At 45.6% G+C, this 23,392-nt stretch overlaps 1 pseudogene; it reads left to right on the plus strand.

Moving 5' to 3' along the window:
• LOC142498671 (cytochrome P450 2G1-like) overlaps positions 1–23,392 on the plus strand; it is a 121,315-nt pseudogene that overhangs the window by 59,487 nt on the left and 38,436 nt on the right.

Below are 23,392 nucleotides of genomic sequence, written 5' to 3' on the forward strand. Positions count from 1 at the left end.
GGGGTGGGTAGGGGTGTTGGTATTGGGAGGGGGGGTGGGTAGGATGCGGGGGGGAAGAGGATAGAGGGAGGGGAGGGTAGGGGGATGCTCTACGAGCTCCTTATAGGCCTGTCTAACTGGGAGGACGTGGCCGCTGGGGTACTTAAGGCCTGATGCCTAACTGGGAGTGGTGGGAAATATAATAATAACCGGGGATAACATGGGGGGAACATTGCTACAGACCCTCCGCGGACGCCTCGCAGCTGGGAGCGGCCGGGATGACCTGGGCCGTTCGTCCCTCCGCGGAGGGGGAAGTCATGGTCCTCCGGGACCGTCAGGGGTTGGACCGCCAGCGAGATCTTCTGACCCCCCCTCGGCCGAGGGGGGGGCCCCGGCACTCCGTCTGGAAACCGGGCTGTTGCGTGGCCTCCTCTGGTGCTGTGAGAGCGACGCCTCTGGTCTGGAACTGCAGGTCGGGGCCTCGTGATGCGGTGAGTGGAGTCTGGAGGTCGGAGGTCGCGCGTGGTGATGATGTCTCGATCTCGTCCGGGATGCCTCGTGGTGCTCCGCAGCGGAATGAAGACTCACAGGACGCCATCTTGGGGGAATCCGGTGCGCACGAGGTGGACTCGCCTCATCGATTTCCAGCAAAGCCGCAGGTGATGCTTTCATGGTGACAGCGGGAATAGATCCGGTCGCTTCTCCGGTTGCTGCTGGGAGCGGGGAGTCCCTGTTAAGAGGTCAGTGCTTCGATTGGTGTTGCGTGTATGGAGGCTCTTGACGGGGGGCCCTTCCGACGCCATTTTGGGTGGTGTTAGGGAAGAGGGTGGAAATCTCCCGGGAGGGCCTCTCGTTGTGCAGGGGGCACCCGTCAGCGCTCCCTGGACTGCCTCTGCTCCGCGATCCTTTCAGATGCCCTAACCGGGTGGTCCTCTCTTTCTCGAGGTCTGTTATCAGGCAGGTGAGCATGGCGGAAGGGTTCCGCGGGGAGGCCCAGGGTTTTAGCCAGAGGCTCCATCTCTTCAGGCTGTCGGATGGTCAGGAATTTTCCTTTGTGGGAGATGGTCAACTTAAAGGGGAAGCCCCATTTGTATTTAATTCCCTTTTCCCAGAGGAGGAGTGTCAGGGGGCGCATCGCTTTCCGTCTGTCCACGGTTAGCTTGGATAGATCATTGTAGATCTGCAGGGGCTCATTTTGGAACGTGATCGTGTCTTTGTCCCTGCAGGCTCCAATCAATTTATCCTTAGTTGAAAAACTATGGAGGCGCACGATCACGTCCCTCTTGCGGTTTGGATCTTCTGAGCGCGGGCCCAGTGCCCTGTGAGCCCTATCTATTTCTAGGTCCCGGGGGTCGAGGTCAGGGGAGATAGCGCGGAAAAAGTCCAGCAGATATGCCCTAAGCTGGGAGGGCACAATCGCCTCTGGGATACCGCGGATCCGCAGGTTTTGCCTGCGGTCGCGGTTCTCTTGGTCCTCTAGACCATCCCGGAGGGAGTGAATTTCATGCCCCAGGCGAATTATCTCCTCGTCCGCCTCTGACTGATGCTGGAGGGCTTCATCCAGTCTCTCTTCCAGGTTTGTGGTTCTTTCTTGTAGGCCCTGAATATCATGCCTTATCTCAGCCACTGCTTCTTTGATATTCGCTTCCAATGATCTCTGAAGCTTAGCATGGAGCTCCTCGAGGAATTCCTTTGTGATTCTAGCATCTGGTGAGGGGGGGGTTTCGGCGGGGCTCGCCGGGCTAGTGAGGCCTTGTGTGCCTCATGCAGCAGGTGTCTGGTCGCCATCTTGCCTCCTGCCTCCCGCCTCTGCAGTCTGTTTAGCGGGGGTAAAGTATTTTCCTACCCCTTGGGGCTGGTGACTTTTTCCCCTATTCGCCATCCCTGCGATTTCAGAGAGAGATTCTATACTTTTTGGGGTGTTTTTGGCCGAGTTAAAAGGTACTGCTGCGGCACAGTTTATTCGAGCATTTGCCCGTTCTGTGCCGCAGCAGTAGCCTGGCGCGCGCCCGAGTGTGACGGGCGCACGCCGAAGCAGCGGAAGAGCGCCCTCCGATCGGGGCGCTCTCCCTACCGCTGCCGGGTCCGCCGGGTCCCCCGGAACCCCCTGCCGCTGTCCCGCGATCGCGGGACACCAGGGCTCCCTCGGGGAGCCCCTGGACACGCGTGCAGCGGGCGCACACTCCCGATGACGCGTGACCGCGCGTCTATGACGCGCGGCACGCCGAGGGGCGGCCACTAGCAAGCCGGGAGATTTCCTGGCTTGCGGTACCGACCACACTTCAATAAAGTGTGTCGGTAGTGTATAAAGTTAGTGATTATACAGAGGGGTCTCCGGAGCTCTCCCTTTACCCGTCTGCCCTGGATGACGTCATCGGCACGCCCCGAAAGTCCCCCTCTTAAGTGTATTAATATTGTAAGAGCCAAGGAATTTGCATTCAGGCGGGCGGAGCAGTGGAAAACCTTGATTCACAGGTACAGTTATCAAAAGGTCTATAGCAGGACATCCCTGCAAGTGAGTCATGCATAACTTAACCCAAACTTCTAAGACATCCTGCTGGTACAGTGCCTGGATGTCTGAACCAGTCCGGAGTTAACAAAGGAACCCCATTCTAAAGTGTTAAGTGGGGAGGGGTAGAGGGAAAAAACTTTCCCCTAGCATATGGCCAGGTATCCTGGGGAAGGGAGACAAGATGTCGCCGGGGAAGTGGGCTTGGTTAGGTATGTTAAATGGGACAGGTGTGAAATCCACGCATGCACGTAGCATACCAGGAAGCCCCCTTGCCCGGTTCCATAAAGTACTGGCAACCTTGCCATAGGTGGGAAGTTTGGCTCCCACGCCACGATTCGCTGCTGAGTATACAGATAGGACTTTGGTGCTTTTAAAAGTCCATGTAGTTGATAGGGAGTTAGATTAATCTGAGCTGGATTTGAAACTTTATCACATCGTAACCCAAGTCGATAGTTCGTAAGAACTAGGGAATCCAGAACAAATCCTATAGCGGTAAAACGAAAAGATTATCTACGGCAAAGCAATAGTGGTTGCGAGTGGTGCCACTAGCCAGAGACTGTTTCGTGGCTCTGTTTACACACAAACCCCACTCCTGGGAATTTGTGTCAAGAGACTTTATTTCTGTGAAGTTCATTCCGGGAACATTTTATTTCGTTTTGCCCCGTCCCAGTAAGTGTTATTTCATTTATTTTGTAAATCAAGCTGTGTATGTTCATGTTGTAAATAAATCACAATTTATTTTATCTCTTGCTTTGCTCAATCAAAGGATCCAGGTATTAAGATGTTAAGAGCTGTTGTCTTCCATGACAGTCTTCCATGTCATGTCTTCCATGACTTTATTTTAATATTTGACTCATTAAAGATTCATTTTAACTTATTCCATTTCACACACCTAGGTTACTGAGTGCTACTTTAGTTGAGTTCTTTCTCTTTTGGTTTATTATTGCAAGAGAACTAGCCTGACATTTTAGGCAACAGCTGGACTTCAAGTTTATTGGACTTGATAATTGTCACTATTATTTTATAATTGCACTGATATCATTGTTATTTACATGTGTTGTCACTAGCACACTTAAGTCCTCAATATGGTATACTGTATGCACCTTCTCCACATAGCTTTGCTTGACAGAAGGACACCTAGGAACAGGAAATAGAAGAAGCACAAATAAAACACCATTGACTATTACCCTTATATTAATAGATTAGTGGGTGTCAGTATAAATATGCACTCATAAAAGTAATAGAATAGATGGGTCATATAAAAACTGGGTTAATATGATAAACCATCCACTACTCCGTTGCTGTACCACTCACTCCATTCTAAAGTCCTGTATATTCACCTGTATTCCATTCCAATACAAGCCGGGCACGCTTCCTGGATGCTACTGATGCAGTTTCAGAGCTAGGCAGGTGCTGTGAAGAAAATGTAAACTGATAGGGGGGGTATCAAAACAGTATACTCTTTCTGTACTATTTCAACATTTGAGTCCAAACCCTGAAGTTGTCAATAGCAGTGGGAAGTATTCCCAGGCATGTTACAGATAGCAACGCACAGTGGTATATACTGTAGGACTGTAGGACAGTCAGATGTGTGAAGTACCATAATGCATAATGTGCTAGGTTTTACATGGAACTACTTGTTCTACTCACACACTACCGTTCAGGGAAGAAGGACTTCACAGGGTTTCCCCTGATCTTCTTACCCTCCAGATTTAGAGCATGACCTCCTGTTCTTGCATCTTTCATTGAGAAAAGTCCCATCCTGCACATTATTGATACAATTGATGTCTGTTTATATACAGTATGTACTGTTTCATATTCCACTCTGTTTTTTCTCTCTCATATTCCCATGTCCCTTTTGTCCTATTTACCTCCCCTTTTTCTCTCATTTCCCCCCATTATTTCTCTCTAATAAATATCTCTCCTTTTTTCATATCTCAAACCCCCTCTCCCTCCTTTCTTTCTCAAACCTCCTCTCTCTCTCTCTCTCTCTCATATCACCCTCTCCCTCCTTTCTCTCTCATATACAGTACCTCTTTCAGTCGTTCCTTTTTCTCTCTCTTTTCTCTCTCTTTTCTCTATCTTGCTCATTCCTTTTAATTTCCCCTCTCTCTCTGTCTTCTCTTTTTTTTTCTTCTCTCTATTCCTTTTCTATATCACAATTTCTCCTAACTGTCCTCCCCCGTGCTGCCAGTCCTTGGTTCCTCTTTCACGCTCCTCTCTTGCTCCTCGGCATCTCCGTTCCTTTCACTTTCCCATGACTGCTCCTCAATGCCTGTTATAGCAACCTGATTCCCATGTCCTCATGTGCTGACTGCCCCCCATGCACCCTTGGCAATAAGTAGCAGAGGTACCAAAAGAAATAGGTACAGTACCTAAATAGAGATAACAAAAAGATCCTTCAACTAGAGCTGAAGGTAGGTGGAAGTTAAACCAATGTTTAGAGCTGATGTTTTGCAACAACTTGTCATTGCAGATGAGTGAAAAATATGGCGAGGTGTTTATGATTTATTTTGGGTCGCGCCGAGTGGTGGTTGTGACCGGATACCATGCAGTCAAAGAGGCCCTGGTGGATCGAGGAGACTATTTCCTTGCTCGAGGGGAGATGCCCTGCTTTGATGCAGCGTACAAGAATTATGGCGAGTAATGAATTATCAGTATTCAAACATAACAATCAATCATTCAACCAACTTAATTTATTAAACAGATTTTAACTAAACCAAGAAAATGCGGCAACCTTTTAATAATATATATTAGATATTTTGGGATAGCTCTGAACATTTTGAATTCATACAGATGTAGCAGCTGTTGTGCATTGGCTCACTTTCCTGCTATAATTCATCAAATAAATGTAACTTTGACTTTGTAATGAATTAATTTGAGTGTGACAGGCTGCTTTTCTTCGGTGACTATTTTTGATATGACCAAGGGCCAATCTCCATTCCAGTACTTAAATCAAAGATGTATGAGCAATCTCTGCCCCCAGGGCGGGCAAAAGGGTTTCATGCTCCCTAGGCAAAACTTAAAAATTGAGCCCCAAAAATAAAATAAACTGTGGCGTAGCTATCAGGGCTGCAGGGGGTGCGACTGCACCCCAGCGCGACTCAAAATAAAAATGAGGCGCCAAAATAACAGAAAAATAAAGAAAAATTATTTAAAAAAAAAAGATAAATAAATTAAAAAAATGAGGAAAAAATAATTATTATTAATGTGGCCCTAGGACCTTTGCGCACTAGGCGACCGCATAGGTTCGCCTAATGGATGGGCCAGCCCTGCGGCCTTCTACTGGGAACACTCAATTACAACAACAATTTTTAGGGAATAATATATTGAAGATATTCATTCTTAAAAATATACAGACTTCAATTAGAAAAATAAAGTTATAAACTCTCATTGTTTTTTAATCTAATGTTTTTGTTCTGTAAAAATGTAACAGGCTACTGAATTAAATAAGGAGACAAAAAAACAGCGCACAACGCAAATAGTGAAGTATGAAAGTAACAAGTGTATATTAAAATAGGGGATAAATATTCTGCGTACATCAAGATATTAGGACATAAACATTGAGTGTGTTAAACACACAAGTTACCACTCGGCGGCCGCTCATACAGGAGTCAGGAGTATGTTTCCCTTGGCAGGCGTCTGGGACAGCAGCTGCGATGCTTTTCCTTCCTAGGAACACCTCTGCCTTCGGTCACCGTCTCTGTGGGAAACTCCCCTTTGGTCAGCTGGGCTTCAGACGGATCGAGCAATCTGCAGCCTGCAGACGCACTGGGAGGGTCCCCAGATTGGTCAGTGAGGACCTGGGTGGTTCGCAGAGCTCTCCGTTTAGTGCAGCCACAAGCAGGGGTGAACTGGCTGCGAAGTGACGTCACAGTGGCGATTTCAAAAGTACACAGCAAAAGCGGAAAAAAGTCTCTAAAGTGCCCAAATTGCACACATAGGATAGAGTAGCAATAAAACACTTGTACCAATTTTATCCTACATGTTTCGTAGTCACAACTACTTCATCAGGGAATAAATTTAGCATTTCCCAGAGGTATTATATACCTCACAAACACATCCCATTGGTTGGCCAATTGAAAAAGTAGCCAATCAGTCACCTGGGTACTGTGCTAGTCAGAGAGACTTGGGAAATGCAGACACCAGTTAACCAACACCTTTATTTAACAATAAAACTTAAAATACATCCTAGCATATAAAAAACATCATAAATAAATTAAAAAGAATTCTGTAATAATAGAAACACATGATTAGTATATTAAAAAATTGACAAAACATTATCAGCACAAGTAAAGAAGAAAGGAGATCCACGTACTAGAATAAAAAGGACTATAATAATTAATAAAGTGCCCAGATGTCAACATCTTCATTTAACCCTTAAGGGGACATAGTATCTCATTTATGTATCCAGTACGTTTCTTTTGAAGATAATATTTTAACCCTATCTCCACCTCTCCTATTGATAGGAATCTGTTGAATCCCCTTAAAGGTCAAACTTGAGGGATCTTTATTATGGTGAGTGAGGAAGTGCCTAGATACACTATGCTTGTCAAAGCCATTCCTAATATTTCTGACATGTTCTTGTATTCGAACTTTAAGTCTTTACAAAACATTGGGGCATCTTGTGCAATATTTATCCCCTATTTTAATATACACTTGTTACTTTCATACTTCACTATTTGCGTTGTGCGCTGTTTTTTTGTCTCCTTATCTTCAGTGTTTGAGGGGTGCCGAGCCACCCCCTGTTTAATAGCAGCAGACGCTTTCTACATTACATTACACGGTTATTTTTCCTTACTGTGGTTTTCTTTGTGGTTTTACCAGTTGAGTAAAAATTAGACGGGTATATGTTAATACACATTGTATCACTGATAACATTAGAGGTTTATTAGTTGCGCACGATATATTTTGTTTATTACTGAATTAAATACATTTTCTCAGTATAGCTATACACTTCAGCCTCCCTGCAACTACTTCTATTTACAGAGAATAGAGCATGACATACTGTAGCTAACGTCAGTGCACCTGCATGTATAAAGCTGATTCTGTGCATTTCTTAATGTCTCAAGTTTGCAATCTATAGTAATAATCAATGATTTTTAGGTCCCTAAATATATGAAGTTGTAAATGGTCATATTTTTTCTAAACACAGAAATGTGTTTTATAGTACAACATGGTAAGCTTCATGAGATGCAGTGGATAGATTACTGTTTCTCAGTCTTAGGGGCCTATTCAGAAAGCTTCAATAAGAGACTTATCGAAAGTTTTGAGCACTGAGCGAGTTTTCGTGCAGCTATTTAGAGAAATCTGATAACATGCCAAACGTGCTCGAAAATTGCTTCTTCCCAATCGGCAGCGCTCCCGAACAGAGAAACCGAGTGGGGGGTAAAAAAAAATGCTCAAACACATTTTTTGACAGATTGAGCTATTGCGGCTGCAACTCGCAGATTCTGATGGGATCCACGATTTCACTCTGATGGAGAAAATGTATTCTTACTACAGTACATCGGATTAAAGCCAGGTGTCTCTGGAGCTGACACGCATTAATATCTGCTTAGGAGACCCTTTGCTTCAATCCTATGTAATAAAAATACATTTACAGGCAGTTTCAGTAATGAAGGCGTTAAATACCTGGGTCCGTTTTTTGGGGGGTAGAGGGGATGGTGAAGGGGTTAGTTACCCCAAGGTGGGTGTTTCAGCCTACCGTGAGGATTTTGGGAAGAGTTAACTCCTTCATTACTACGCTAAGGTAACAAAGGGGTCAACCACTCCCGCTACCCACCTGGTAGGCCTAAACACCCATGATGGGCCAAATACCAACTTCACCCACCTCCTTTACCCCCAATAAACTTTAAAAAAACAATGCAACAACCATTAATATCCAATACACCTATTAATTGCTAGTGGGGTTTCCTATGCCCTCAATGGGAGCAAAGATATCTCCCATGGCAATAAATGGGGACCCTGCTATCCAACCCCCCAACAAACCTCCCCCCTCCAACACATACAGTACAGTTGTGGGCCAAATCACTATTATCCAGGTCTGGATAATAATGCATTTGCCCATTAAAAATAAACCATTGCCCTGCCAGCATATAGTAAATTAAAGTTGTATTAACTCTGCCAGGATGAAGGCCATCCTTGGACTCATCTTCATTCTCCATGTCTTCCGAGTCAGCAACATTAAAATGAAAAACAAACTACTGGCCACTAACCCCTTAATTACCTTAGCGGTTAGTAACCGCTTTAGTAGTTAAGGGGGTAACCCCACCCGCTAACCATCCACCCAGGGAAAGAACCCTGATTCCTTATCCCCCTCTACCCATTGATCGTCACTGGATGTCCAGAATATGGTTTGCCACAATGAAGGGGTAACCTAAAAAAAGACCACAAAATAAAATACATTACAATTCAATAAAAACAAACGTTTGCCAAAATATGCATTGATTGTCACTGTGGTAAACCATGTGCACAATATGGACATGAATTGCCACAATGGCGATGAATGGGCAGCCTATAAAATGTAGTGGGAGCGGAAGTAACTGCTAATGTAATGAAGGGGTTAACCCCTCCCGCATCCTTCCCAGTAGGCCTAACCACCCACCCTGGAGCAACTACCCCCTTCACCTACTCCCCCTACCCACAACAAACCAGTTACTCTGGTTTAACCCCTTCATTAACTTAGCGTCAAATCATTATTTTTTATATTAATAAAACAGTATTGAAGTAGGGGGTCTCCAAGCTGGACCACATTAAGTTTAGCCCCGGGGACACCCAGGCTTCCCGAGTTACAAGATTCGGTATGGGTGCCGGTATCTCCCTGCATTGTTTAAATCTTCTGTTTCACGTGACCGGGACATTTAAACTTTGCAGAGATACTAGCACCCCATACCTGGGTCTGTAACTCAGGAAGCAGGTGGTCCCTGGGGCTGAAATTAGTGTAGTGTGTTGGTGAAATAAAATAAAAACTGTGTGATTGCCTTTAAGAGCTGTGCAGGGAGGTGCAGCTCTCTCTGTGCAGCTATTACTGACTGCAGGCAGATATAAGGCTGCGCTCACCACGAACTAGATCAGACCCCGGTTCTGAGGTGGGAAGGTATGACACCACGCACCCACGGCAACGGGGGCAGGCCCGGTAGGCGGATAGTCTGTAATGCCAGGTGGGATTTTAGAGTAGGTGGGTAGTAGAATACTTGCCGGGTTGTGGAGCGGATCCAGGAGAATGGTCGGAGTCCGAGAGCCGTGTTCAGGGGTAAGAGTCAGGAGGAAGGTAGGTGTCAGAGAGCCGAGGTCGAGGGTTGTAGAGTAGTGGATTGTCAGAGGCAAGCCAAGGTCGAATTCCAGAGAGAGACCCTAAGGTGAAGCAGGGTCGGTACACAGAAAAGGAGACAATGAGAGGTTTAAAGCACAAGACACAAGGTGAGGCAGAGATGAGAAAACACAGGATAACCATGAAAATATGCTCAGCCAAAGAAGGGAAGGCTGAGCAAGGCATAAATAGGCACCAGAGACCAATGGGAGAGAGGGACGAGATCCAGCAGTGCGGGGATAGGCTAGTAAATAATTGGAGCAGGTGAGGAGGAGGTTAATGTTCATGAGGCTTGTGAGTATGTGCGTGGGAGCACCCGGTGGCACGAGGGGGAGGGGGCGGAGAAGAATCCTGCCTGCACGTACGTGCTGTAATGCGGCCGGGTGTCCGTCCCATGGGGGGTGAGGAGAGGGGGCGCTGCGAACTGGGAGCAGCTGCCGTGGATTGCGGCACGGAGATGGGTAAGGGGGGAACCCTCTTTGAGAGAGGTTTTCCCTTATCCTTACAGTACCCCCCCCCCCTCCCCCTTGAGGAGCGCCCTCAGGACATCTCCAATATGGCTTGTGTGGGTGCCTGGTATGAAAGAGTTTCAATAATCTGGGAGCGTGTATTTGGTGATAAGGTATCCATGATCCCTCCACAGGTCCAAAACCCCTCCAGTGGACCAGGTATTGAACAGACACCCTCGACCTTCTTGAATCTATGATTGATTGGATTTCATATTCTTTTTGGCCGTGTATGATCACAGGCTTGGGAATCGTAGGTGTTTTATGAAATCATGGGCTCTGGGACACTGATATCAGGGAGGTGTGAAAAACAGAGGGGATCTTCATAGACGGGGGAAGCTGAAGGCGATATGCAACAGGGTTAATCCATTCCAACACAGTAAAAGGACCAAGGTATCTTGGGGCCAGTTTATGGCTAGTAGTTTTCAGCTTAATGTTCTTAGATGAGAGCCATACCTTGTCCCCTGGCATGTGATCAGGCACTTCTCGGCCGTGACGATTTGCTTGTTCCTTCTGTCTGTGAATCGCCTCCCCTAGTGCTTTCTGGATCTTCCTCCATGATTTCTTTAAGAGCCTTGATATAGTCGTCTGCTGCCAGGACCCCAGATGGGGTTGATGAGATTGGGAGCCGGACTGGGTGGAAGCCGCAATTTATAAAAAACAGAGACCGCCCAAGGAAGAAGGTCCACCCAATTATCTTGGCTATCGGACACGAAGCACCGCAGGTATAGTTCCAGTGTTTGATTGGTTCTCTATGTGTGGTCGTTCGTCTGAGGGTGGTACCCTGAAGAAAAGTGAAGTGTGATGTCCATCCTTTGGGCAAAGGCCCACCAGAACTTAGAAACAAACTGTGACCCGAGGTCGGATACAATGTTCAGTGAGACCCCGTGAATGTGGAAAATCTCCTTAACGAATACAGACGAATTTGGCAGCCCATTGAGAGGGATAAAATGGGCCTGCTTGGAGAAGCTATCCATAACCACCAGGATAGTGTTCGACCCCTTAGAAGTAGGAAGCTCTCCAATGAAATCCATTAGCAGGTGGCTCCAGGGACTCTCTGGTACTGGCAATGGTTGTAGGAAACCTGGCGGTTTGCCGCGGGTTGTCTTGACCTGGGCACAAGTCGGGCAGGATTTGACGAACTCCTCTATGTCTCTAAGCATGGTAGGCCACCAAAAAGTATGTTTGATGAGGTCGGAAGTCCTATTGGTGTAATGCGTAGCTCACCACAAACAAAGCGCGACCGTGGTGATGAGGTAGGGAATTGGTTAACACCGACCCACAGCCACGTGGGTGCACCTAGGATGTAGAGTAGTCATTCAAGCAAGGTCAGGGTTATATATTTGAGAATAGTATAAGTACTTGCAAGGTCTGGAGTGGAGAGTTGCGGATCGTCGGAGTGCGTAGCCAAGTTCGGGATTGGAGAGTAGCGGATCGTCGGTGTAAATAGCCAGGTTCAGGATAGGAGAGTATCGAATCGTTGGAGTACTTAGCAAAGGTCAGGACTGGAGACAGAAGAATAGTCGTTCGTAGCCGGATCAGGAGAGGAGAGGTGCGGAATCCAAGAGACAAGCAAGATCAAGCAACAAGGGGTCAATCAGCAAGGCAAGGCAAGGTCACAGGAACAGGAATGCAGCAAGGCACGACATCACACTAGACTATGCTCAGCAAGGAATGGATGCAGAATCAAGGTATATAAAGGCAGAGCCTCCAATAGCCAGCCAGGGCAGAACCAGGAAGTAAGCACCGACAGGCTGCTGGTGCACACAGGTGTGCCCTATAATGCAGCCTGATCGGGGATGGGGGAGGACCCGCTTGTGCACCGACCCGTGTGCGTCACGGAGGTCAGGGACGGAGCCTGGAGCATGTGTCACTCCCACGCCGGTCCTGTCCATCACCAGATCGAGGGTGGGTCTTGGACCGCGGGTCAGCAGGGAGGCTGGATGAACGCAACCTTCATGCATCAGAGCAGGGGGTGGGGACCGAATCCGCGGATGGGGAATCAGGCCGGGCAAGATCCACGTGCACGTACTGGGTCCCCGAGACCGTGCATCCTGAGTGTCCGTCACGGAAGATTTGTTGAAGTGAGGAGACGGTCTGCGACCACCAGGATGGCGAATCCTCATATTTGGTACCCGAATGACCAGCAGACTTGGATGAGTGACCCAACTCTAGTATCTTTCTTTGAAAGTGCAGGGCAGCGTATAAATGACCCTCCGGCACCTCAAGACCCCTGGAAAGATTAGACTGTGCTGCAAGAACTTTATCCAGGATGTTGAAGGAATTAGCCGAAATAACCTATTTGGAAGGTAGCATCGTCTCAGGGACATCTTTGGATTTGTCTTCGACCATGAATTGACGTGACAGGGCATCCGCTTTTTGATTCTTCGACCCGTGGATATAGGAAACCAAATAGTTGAACCTTGACAAAAAAGAGACCACCGGGCTGGCGGGCTCCTAGATGGCGTGCGTTCTCTATATACAATAAATTCTTGTGATTGGTAAGGAACGAAATAGAATTTTCTGTACCCTCTAAGAGATGCCTCCATTCCTGTAGGGCGTGTTTGATGGCCAGGAGTTCCCTATTGCTGACATCGTAATTTTGTTCTGCTGGAGAATTTTTTTGGGAGAAAAACCTGCAGGGATGGAGCTTGTCCTGTGGGGATTGCCTTTGCGAGAGGATGGCACCCGTGCCGATATCTGAAGCGTCTACCTCTATGGTTAAAGGAAGTCTGGGGTCTGGATGACGTAGGACGGCTGTGGCGGAAAAAGTCATTTTAAGGATTTCAAAGGCTAGAAAGGCCTTAGGTGGCCAGACTACCGTGTGGGCTCCTTTCTTAGTCAGGAGGGTGATGGGAGCCACAGTAGAAGAAAAGTTCTTGATGAACTTCCGCTAATAATTTGCGAATCCCAGGAATCGCTGTATGGCCTTCAAGGACGTGGGTTGTGGCCATTCTGGTACCACCTTGAGCTTGGCCGGGTCCATGGAGGATCCCTTATCTGAAATAATGTAACCCAGGAAGGCAATGCTGGACTGGTGGAATAAGCATTTCTTCAACTTGGCGTATAAGAAGTTTTCTTGAAGGCGTGTCAATATCAGCTTAGTATGCTGGATATGGTCTGTAAGGGATCTAGAAAAGACAAGAATATCATCAAGATATATAATGGTGAAACTATTGTGAAGGTTCCAAAAGATCTCATTTCCAAATTCCTGGAAGACTGCGGGGGCATTACAGAGACAGAAAGGCATAACCAGATATTCGTAATGCCCATCCCGGGTGTTAAAAGCAGTCTTCCATTCGTCGCCATGGCGAATATGGATAAGGTTATAGGCTCCCCTGAGGTTGAATTTAGAAAAAACAATAGCCCCCTGTAAGCGGTCAAAGAGTTCAGAAATAAGTGGCAAGGGGTAAAGGAAGGGGTAACAGTTTTTGACCATGATCTTATTAAGGCCCTGATGGTCTATACAGGGGCAAAGGAACCATCTTTCTTTTTTTACAAAGAAGAACCCAGCTGGTGAGGAGGAATTCTTGATAAACCCTTTTTCAGGTTTTCCTGGATGTACTCAGACATGACCTTGGTCTCGGGATGGAAAGAGGGTAAGATCGACCCTTGGGAATGACAACACCTGGCATAAGATCGATAGGGCAATCAAAGTGTCTGTGAGGAGGAAGAACCTCAGAGCGTACCTTATCAAAAACATCTGCGAATTCTGCGTATACTAATGGAAGGGAGGCTTTGACCCCTCCGGGCATCTTTACCCCACTGATTTGTTGCTTTGGGGGAAGACAGGACATGGCGTACTGAGGGCTCCATTGTATGGGTCTCTTGTTGATCCAATCCAGTTGTGGGTTGTGTTGTTGCAACCACAGAAGACCCTGTATCACCTCAACTGAAGGAGTATGAATGACGTCCAGAGTGATCTCCTCCCGATGGCCGTCCTTAGTGGTGCGGGATAATGCACATGTCTTTAAAGAGATGTAGGCAAGTTGAAGGGGATGTCCGTCAATGGCTTCCAAGCCAACGGGAACTGCTTTGGGCAGGAGCAGGATTTTATTCTTGGTGGTGAAATCCTGATCTATAAAATTGCCACCAGAATCAATGAAGATCTGGAATTTGTCTCCACTGAGCAGAATGGGCAGCATAATCCGGGTTGGGAGTTTTTCCTGGGGAGAAGGGGAAAAAGAAATGTGACCCCCTCATACCTCATTGGGTTCTGGTGTTTCCCGTCCAGAGAGGGCAGTTTGCTAGCAGATATCTGTGGCGGGAGGAGGATTAATCAGTACTAAAATAAAGGTTATACCCGTCTGATTAATCCTGAACCGCAGTGGGAATGAAGGGGTTAAACTGGGTTGCTTTGCAGCACGGTGTTTGCCCTGTCCCAGACGTTTTTATCCCCCATTTGCAAGCCATTCCCTGCTTGCTATGTTAAAAGACAAAATGCATTGCTTGTTATATCCTCTCACAGACACATGATGGCGTAGGAGCGCCCAACGCTAGCGCTGATGGAGAAAGTGTGGCAAAAGTTTAAAGGGGTGTCTATGGGATGGGTATCCATTACTTGCAGTTAAAATCTCAAGTACTTTACGATACAATGTATCCGTCACTCATTAACTCCGGGACTTGAAAGGCGGAAAGACAATTGACGTGGGAAATGTGTCAATTGCCGTGAGAACCGGGTTAACTTGCGGTCTCGACGCCGGCATTTCAATTAGAAATGCTAACTCGAGAACGAAAGCACCCAGAAACCTGATTTGTGGGGTGCAAGTACAGTAAAACACCACATGCACATACACTACCGACACGCTTTATTACTCTGCGGCCAGATCCGCAAGCCGGGAGATTTCCCGGCTTGCTAGTGGCCGCCCCTCGGCGTGCCGCGCGTCATAGATGCGCGGTCACGCGTCTTCGGGAGCGTGCGCCCCCTGCACGCGCGTCCAGGGGCTCCCCGAGGGAGCCCTGGTGTCCCGCGATCGCGGGACAGCGGCAGGGGGTTCCGGGGGACCCGGCGGACCCGGCAGCGGTAGGGAGAGCGCCCCGATCGGAGGGCGCTCTTCCGCTGCTTCGGCGCGCGCCCGTCACTCTCGGGCACGCGCCAGGCTACTGCTGCGGCCAAGAACGGGCAAATGCTCGAATAAACTTGGCCGCAGCAGTACATATACAAATTACAGCTGTAACACGAATAGAACATGATGTTTTTAATAAAGCGTATAAAACCTGCAGATTTAAAATGTAAGGCAGGATGCATTCTGTAAACCCGGGAAGGAATTCCTCGGACATACAGATGTAAGATGGGTGAATGAGCTGTGGGTATTTTCATGCCTGCACTTCAAAGAGGTCACGCTGATTTAGCACCCCTTAGTCTAAAGAAGTGTCAGTGATGAAAAGACCCAGAGACCCATAATGTATACAGGTCTGGTATTGTGATGTATAACAGATGCCGGGCTACTGAAACCTCTGGGTCAAAAATCAGACTCAGCTGCGCCAAGGTATGGGTGTATCCCAGGTATGCTAAGTGGCATGGGTGTCAACCTGACCCATGCGCTTTGCACACCGGAAAGCCTTTTTGCCCGGTCTTATGTGTGGGCAACACGGCTATTGGTGGGTTCAAGTGTTCCCACGAGGGGATTGGGTCCACAGATTAAAGATAGCCTTGACCAGTCTATAAGTGTGGCTTCCAAGGTATCGCCGGTGTGATTCGTGATTTTCGATCCATAATGTAAAGACGCAAGACTTTGTTCCAGCACAGCAGCAACTGGTCCCAGAGAGAAGGGGTTAATAACACTGTAACTAAGGATTTGCCCCAAATTTTGGAATTCATTAGCCCTGGTGACTCTTGAACGAATTCTAACGAATTTTAATGAAATTCTTTGAGGTGGCTGAGATATTAGATCGGCAACTTGCGATCTGGCCACAGGACCTTTAAATCAAGACTGCATTTCTTGCGCTTGCAGGCAAAGGACAATTTATTTTGTTCCCTTATCCCAGTAAGTGTTGTTTTAAGTGTATTCTGCAGATGTCGTGTGTTTGTCTATTAAGGAAATAAATCACAATTTGTTTTGCAATTTGTTCTGTTTAATCGAGTACCCAGAAATATAAATGTGTTGATAAAGTTGATGTCCATCGTGAGACTGCCCAGGATGACAACACAAGTGGCACAGGCCATTGTCCCGCCAGCGCTGTCTCTCTGTCACGGACAGGCGGTGACTCCAGTTGCATGGGTTCAGGTTCGTTGGGAGGTGGAGGAACATAGGGAACAATGCTGCGAGTAGCGGATCTGGTGGGGGTGGATCGAGGGAGCGAACGTTCGACCTTCTTTCCTGGAGATGCTGGTCCACATGGATACACACAGAGATAAGGTCCTCCAATCTTGTGGGTCTTTCTTGATCCTTGATAGGCTTGGCAAGCCCCTGCAAGAAGGCTGCGGACAGGGCATCATCATTCCATCCGGTTTCGGCCGCAATGGTCCAGAATTCCAGGGCATACTTGGCGACAGATCGGGAACCATAAGAGAGATTGAAGAGAGAAGAGGCCGCCGTGATCTTGCGGCCGGGGGTATCAAATACCTGTGTGAATTCCCTGAGGAAGTGAGGATAATCGTGCGTGATTTTGGGTCTCTGTTCCCAAATAGGAGATGCCCAGGCCAGCGCGTCACCAGTCAGCAGGGCGATGATGTAAGTGACTCTTGATCTTGCAGAGGGGAATCGAGAAGGGTCAACTCAAACTGGATCTCACACTGGTTGAGTAATCCTCTGCATTCGTGGGGGTCTCCAGCATAGCGGTTTGGGGTAGTTAGTCGTGGTTCTGTAAATTTGGGAGAGTCCGGGGGGAGCGGAACTGTAGCAGCCATGGCAGCGGGACTAGGTGGGTGCTGGGAAAGAACCAGTTTAGAGATTTCTGAGGTTAAGGAGGTGACTTGTGCCTCCAACCGGTAGAGTCGGTCAAGGGGGCTTGACTGCCCTACCTCAGCGGGGTCCATTTTTGTTGGGCTGAGCATAATGTAAGGCTGCGCTCATCACAAACTAGACCGGACAATGGTACTGAGGTGGTAAGGTATGACACAACGCACACACGGCAACGGTGGCAGGCCTAGTAGACAGTCTGCAATGCCGGGTGGGGTTTTAGAGAAGGTGGGTAGTAGAATACTTGCCAGGTCGTGGAGCGGAGCCAGGAGAATGGTCGGAGTCCGAGAGCCATGTTCAGGGGTAGGAGCCAGGAGGAAGGTAGGTTTCCGAGAGCCGAGGTCAAGGGTTGGAGAGTAGTGGTTTGTCAGAGGCAAGCTGAGGTCGAATTCCAGAGAGGGGTCCTAAGGTCAAGAGGAGACAATGAGAGGTTTAAAGCACAAGACACAAGGTGAGGCAGAGATGGGAAAACACAGGATAACCATGAAACTATGCTCAGCCAAAGAAGGGAAGGCTTAGCACGGCATAAATAGGCACCAGAGTCCAATGGGAGAGGGGTAGGAGATCCAGCTGCACGGGGAAAGGCTAGTAGATAATTGGAGCAGGTGAGGAGGTTAATGTTCGTGAGGCTTGTGAGTGTGGCATGTGTGCTGCGCGGGAGCACCCGGCAGCGCAAGCGGGGGCGGAGCCCAAGCCCCGCGTCAGAAGAATCCTGCCTGTGCATGCTGTAATGTGGCCGGGAGTCCGTACCGCGGGGGTTGAGGAGCGGGGGCACCGCGAACTGGGAGCAGCTGCCGTGGATTGTGGCATGGAGACGGGTAAGGGGGGAACCCTCTTTGAGTGAGGTGTTCCCCAATCCCTTACAGCAGATCAGCATGGGCAGAAATTACACTGCTATGCCGAGCAGTATGGCATATTCCTACCAAAAGGTGTCTGACTTGCGATAACTCTTTCTAAATACTGTGATAACACAAACATCAGACCCGTGAGGTAGGTCATGCCAAACAGTTCGATATCGCAGTGATTTTATTAAAGCTACTTGAATAAGCCCCATAATCTATAAACAAGATTTTAAACCCTCAAAAGCTTTGATACAGGAAAGTATCTGTGAGGTATGTTAAGCTTGTCTATAAACTATATCTAGCCAATGTACCAATGTGCAAACAAACTAGCCTTCTCTAAGACATCTAGAATTATGTTCTCTACAATGAATTGCTTACTCACTTACTAGGTGTGGCTTTTACCAACAACATTGAGAGGTGGAGGCAGCTTCGACACTTCTCTCTCACGACTTTAAGGGATTTTGGCATGGGAAAGAAGAGCATTGAGTACCTGATCGAAGAGGAGACTCAGCACCTGGTAGTGGAGATGAGAAAGACCAAAGGTCAGATGAAAATATACTGTATAGACCTTTTTAATAGGTTAAAAGGTCAGAAACAATGCCCTAATACAATGCATCTAACCAAAGTACTATCTTGAATATAGAGACACCTTGTTAATTCACACTTTTCCATCACATTGTAGAATCCTTTTTTAACCCCGAAGAATGTCTTGGCAAGGCTACCTGCAACATCATCTGTTCCATCATGTTCGGCAACCGGTATGAGTATGAAGACGAGCAGCTTCAGTCCTTGATAATGTGGACACATGAAACATTTAAAATTGTTAGCTCATCCTGGGGACAGGTAAGAACCAAGCAGAAACCATGAGGAATATAGAGGAACCAGACTGCACTCATGACTAGAGATGTGTGAAAATTCAATGTGCAAATTATTCGCAGAGTTTAAGACAAAATATTAGAATTAAACGATGTTGTTAAAAGAAAAATTAAATTCCTCCGCTGACCATCTGCACATTCGATTAAATCTGTAATTTACACACAGTTTGACGGTATATATATATATATATATATATATCACTTGAGAATCTAAATAAAATAGTCCCACTTTCTCCCTCCTATCTATCTCTCCCTCATATTTCAGGGTCTGAAACCTCTGGACGAATTGAATGTTAGGTCAAATTGAATGTGCGAATAGTGTCGTCTGGAGGTATTGCATATATTTCAACGAAGATAGGCGAATGTCTCTTTTTTAAACCAAGCCGACATATTCACAGGAAGTCAAATCATGCACTGTATCCAGATTGATGGATCCTCAACTCTTTACAAATTCTCTATTTCTCTATTGTCTATTGGATTCTCTATTGTCTGAACAGAATTCTCCAGTGAATACTACTTCTTTCTTCTTCTTTGATTTCTTTCTTCCTTTTATTTTTTTTCCTCTTAGAGATGTTGAGTCGTAATATACTTCATGTCAAATGAGATGTGATGGGTCTTATACACTATAACGCCTATTACGTCACATTTGATAGTCACATGGTGAACATGCATCAAATTTGTAATGTATAATAGTTCAGTAGCAACACAGAACATGTACAGTGGTGTGAAAAAGAAAGTCCACCGTCTTTGAATTCTATGGTTTTACATATCAGGACATAATAACAATAATATGTTCCTCAGCAGTTCTTAAAATTAGGTAAATGCAACCTCAGATGAACAACACATGACATATTACACCGTGTCATGATTTATTTAACAAAAATAAAGCCAAAATGGAGAAGCCATGTGTGAAAAATGAAGTACATCCTGCACACTACTGCTTTCATAGGAATTAAGATGCTAAGTAGCAGACAGATGCTTCTAATCAAATGCCCCTGATTAATTGATCATCAGCAAGTGTGACCACCTCTATAAAAGCCAAAGTTTTAGCAGTTTGCTTGTCTGGAGCATTCAGGTGTGTGTTAACACAATGCCAAGGAGGAAGGACATCAGCAATGATCTTAGAGAAGCAATTGTTGCTGCCCATCAATCTGGGAAGGGTTATAAGGCCATTTCCAAACAAGTTAAAGTCTATCATTCTACAGTGAGAAAGATTATTCAAAGTGGAAAACATTCAAGACAGTTTCCAATCTTCCCAGGAGTGGAAGTCCCAGCAAATTCAACCGAAGGTCAGAACGTGCAATGCTCAGAGAAATTGCAAAAAAAAACAAGAGTTACATCTCAGACTCTACAGGCCTCAGTTAGCATGTTAAGGGTTAAAGTTCATGACAGTACAATTAGAAAAAGACCGAACAAGTATGGTTAGTTTGGAAGGGTTGCCAGGAGAAAGCCTCTTCTCTCTAAAAAGAACATGGCAGCAAGACTTATGTCTGCAAAGTTGCATCTGAACAAACCACAAGACTTCTGGAACAATGTTCTTTGGATAGACGAGACCAAAGTGGAGATGTTTGGCCATAATGCACAGCGCTACATTTGGCGAATATCAAAACGTAGCATATCAGCACAAAGTCCAGACCTCAACCCAATTGAAATGCAAACACTGGACCTTAAGAGAGCTGTGCAAAAACAAATACCCACAAACCTCAATGAACTGAAGCAACGTTATAAAGATGAGTGGTCCAAAATTACTCCACAACGATGTGAGAGACTGATAGTCATACAGAAAACAATTACTTCAAGTTATTGCGGCTAAAGTTGGTTATACAAGCTATTGAATAATAAGGTATACTTAGTTTTTCACACAAGGCTTCTCCATTTTGGCTTTATTTTTGTTAAATAAATCATGACACAGTGTAATATTTCATGTGTTGTTGTTCATCTGAGGTTGTATTTACCTCATTTTAAGACCTGCTAAGGAACAGTTGATTGTTATTATGTCCTGATATGTAAAACTATAGAATTTAAATAGGTGTACTTTTTTTTTCACACAACTGTAACGAACTCACAGCTAAGAACTGTAACACATGGCTTCAGCTTGAGACCACACCTCTATTTATACAACAAAAGACAAAAGGCTTCAATGAGACATCCAATATGATACATTATATACAGTGGTCGACAAATCAGCAAAAAATCAACTCGCCGAACAAAAAAATCTACTCGCCACCTAGTACCACACGTGTGCTGCTTGGGCCAATAGGGGCTCGCCACGATGTTAAATCCACTCGCCCGGGGCGTGCAAATGTATAGGTTTGTCGCACACTGATTAAATAGTTACATATAATTACATAGTTACATAGTAGATGAGGTTGAAAAAGACGTATGTCCATCAAGTTCAATCTATGCTAAATTTAGACAATAGATACTTTATCCTATATCTATACTTACTTATTGATCAAGATGTAGGCAAACAAAAAACCCTAGAGTCATATCAACCAATGTTATCTCATAAGGGGGAAAAAAATTCCTTCCTGACTCCAACAATGGGCAATTAGATTAATCCCTGGATCAACATCCTTCCCATGTATACTTATTTGGTATATCCCTATATACCTTTCCTATCTAAAAAGATGTCCAACCTTTTTTTGAACAAATCTATTGTATCTGCAATCACAGTCTCCATAGGTAATGAATTCCACATTTTAACTGCCCTTACTGTAAAGAACCCTTTCCTTTGTTGCTGGTGAAATCTCCTTTCCTCCAACCTTAAGGGATGGCCCCGAGTCCTTTGTACTGCCCGTGGGATGAATAGTTCTTTTGAAAGCTCCTTGTGTTGTCTCTGAATATATTTGTATATAGTTATCATATCCCCTCTTAGATGCCTCTTTTCTAATGTAAATAAATCTAATTTAGCTGGCCCCTCCTCATAAGTTAGAATGTCCATCCCCTTTATTAATTTGGTGGCTCTTCTCTGCACTCTCTAGTTCCATAATATCTTTTCTTAGGATTGGTGCCCAAAATTGTACTCCATATTCAAGGTGTGGTCTTACTAATGCTTTGTAAAGGGGCATAATTATGTTTACTTCCCTTCCATCCATTGCCCGTTTGATGCAAGATAAGGTCTTGTTTGCCTTTGCAGCTACTGCATGACATTGGGCACTATTGCTAAGCCTGCTGTCTACTAACACTCCTAAATCCTTCTCCATCAAGGATTACCCCAATATATCTCCATTTAATTTGTAAGTCGCCTTTTCATTCTTGCATCCCAAATGCATAACCTTACATTTATCTGTATTAAACCTCATCTGCCATTTACCTGCCCACGTTTCCAGTCTCTCCAAGTCCTTCTGAAAAGAAATTACATCCTGCTCTGATTCTATTACCTTACACAATTTATTATCATCAGCAAAGATGGAGACTTTGCTCTCGATGCCAAACTCAAGGTCATTAATAAACAAGTTATAAAACAGGGGTCCCAGTACCGATCCCTGAGGTACTCCACTCACGACTTTAGCCCAACCTGAAAAAGTTTAATTTATGACAACCCTCTTTTGTCTGTCCTTTAACCAGTTTTCAATCCAGGTGCATATATTATTACTGAGTCCAATTTTCTTTATTTTGTTCACCAATCTCTTGTGTGAAACCGTTTCAAAAGCCTTTGCAAAATCTAAGTAGACAACATCAACTGCATTACCCTGGTCTAATTTCCTACTTATCTCCTCAAAGAAACAAATAAGGTTAGTTTGGCATGATCTATCCTTCATAAATCCATGCTGACTATTACTAATAATTTTATTTTCCATTAGGTATTCCTGAATATTATCCCGTAGTAAACCTTCAAGCAGTTTCCCCACTATTGAAGTCAGGCTTACAGGTCTGTAATTTCCCGGTTGTGATCTAGCTCCCTTTTTAAATATAGGCACCACATCTGCTTTACGCCAATCTTGTGGTACTGAGCCTGTGGAAATGGAGTCCTTGAATATTAAATATAATGGTTTGGCTATTACTGAGCTTAACTTCTCTTGGATGTATGCCATCGGGGCCAGGTGCCTTATTTACTTTAATTTTTTTCAAGTCCCTTATGAACTTCTTCCTCAATTAACCAATTGTTCATTAATATGGAGGTTGTGGCTTCCTCCTGCGGCACTACTATTGAACTTGATTCTTCCCTGGTAAACACAGAGGCAAAGAATTTGTTTAATACCTCTGCTTTTTCCTTATCTCCAATAATCTGCTACCCATCTCACACTGAAAGGGTCCTATATTTTCTGTACTCATTTTTTTGTTATTAAGGTACTTAAAGAACATTTTAGGGTTGACCTTACTTTCTATTGCAATTCTTTTTTCATTATCCGTTTTTGCTAATTTGATTTCCCTTTTGCAATTGTTGTTACATTCCTTATAATTTTGATACAATGTCTCCGACTTGAATCTAAATGTCTTTTTGTCCATTTCCTCCCCTAC

The sequence above is a fragment of the Ascaphus truei genome, chromosome 7 (assembly GCF_040206685.1).
Source record: "Ascaphus truei isolate aAscTru1 chromosome 7, aAscTru1.hap1, whole genome shotgun sequence".
Lineage (NCBI taxonomy): Eukaryota > Metazoa > Chordata > Amphibia > Anura > Ascaphidae > Ascaphus > Ascaphus truei.